Below are 1,329 nucleotides of genomic sequence, written 5' to 3'. Positions count from 1 at the left end.
AAGTCGACACCCCCCAGGAGGAGTCGACAAGTCGTGTGTTTTTCCCCCTCTCTCTCTCTCTCTGTGCTTGTGTACGGAATGCAATCACTGCCTCTGACTGGCTTACGCTGATACTTTATGCTTGACTTAACCAATAGTCATAGTCACTTCATAAAAAGGGCGGTAACGTTACTTGGTGCGTAGAGGGGAAATTAACACAAAACCACAACAAGTCAAGAGACATGGCTGCAGAGAATGTAGAAGGTGATAGGCCTGAGAAAAGACCTGAAGGCCCGAACATACTCGGGCGGAACGTACGCGGAATGGACTCCGTGGAGGTCCGCGCGGACTCAAAGCGGACGTCCGCAAGCCCTGTGCGCACAAAGCTCAGATTTTACAACCGCGCGGACTCCGCTCCGCGCACCAGTGACTGCTCGGCATGTATTTTTCACATCGCGGGGATTTTTCACAGACATTTTTACAGGAAACTACAACGCGGAAGTGCACTCGACTATGAAAGGCCGAATGACTGCGGACATTCCTCGCGGAGTCCGCTCCGCTAAGAGTACGCCCAAGTATGTTCGGGCCTTGAGAGTGACAGACACACATCACATGTGTGGAGATACTTCACTTTCCTCCACCGTGTCAATGTGATGACGTCATCAAATGACTTGTCGACTCGACTTAGATTTTATTGACAGATAAGTCGACCTGAAAAAAATCAAAGTCGTTAATGCCCTAACTCCAAATTCACACCTGTTCTTCTCTATGGATTTTCTCGTAGCTTTCCGAGAAGACCAAGGACTTGTCGGTAGTCCAATGTTTTCACAGCGAAAAAAAATGATAAAGTTACACTCAAATTATGTATAACAGAGCTTTCATACAGCTTTGCACACACATTACTGTTGGATGGATTACTCACGAATGCAGGGCCGCACAGAAATGCCACGCATATCACATGAAAGCGCAGGAGCAGAGCTTTCCAGTGACACATCATTGTGGTGTCATCCCATCACACTATAAATACAGATCAAGTGTCTACAAAATAAAAACCTGACGAATTTCTTTACAATCCATTATACAGATCTTATTATCAGTCACTTCATATAGTGATATAGTATAGTAATATCGTATCCTACCACGTCTTAGGCTTGCGTGTGTTTCTCTCTGTCTATCCACATTTGTAGTCCAGCTTTCAAGATGCAAATATCTCCATATTGTCCAGTTGACACTCCATCAAACTTTGTATGACAAGACCAGCACACTTCACCTTTGCGCACCCAGACAACTGCAGCCTAATTATGCATGCCTGACAGGGCAGTAGTCACCATATACATTGAGGGGGACACG

The sequence above is a fragment of the Epinephelus moara genome, chromosome 8 (assembly GCF_006386435.1).
Source record: "Epinephelus moara isolate mb chromosome 8, YSFRI_EMoa_1.0, whole genome shotgun sequence".
NCBI classification, from domain to species: Eukaryota; Metazoa; Chordata; class Actinopteri; order Perciformes; family Serranidae; genus Epinephelus; species Epinephelus moara.
The sequence above is the reverse complement of the archived record's forward strand: the minus strand, read 5'-3'. Positions refer to the sequence as shown.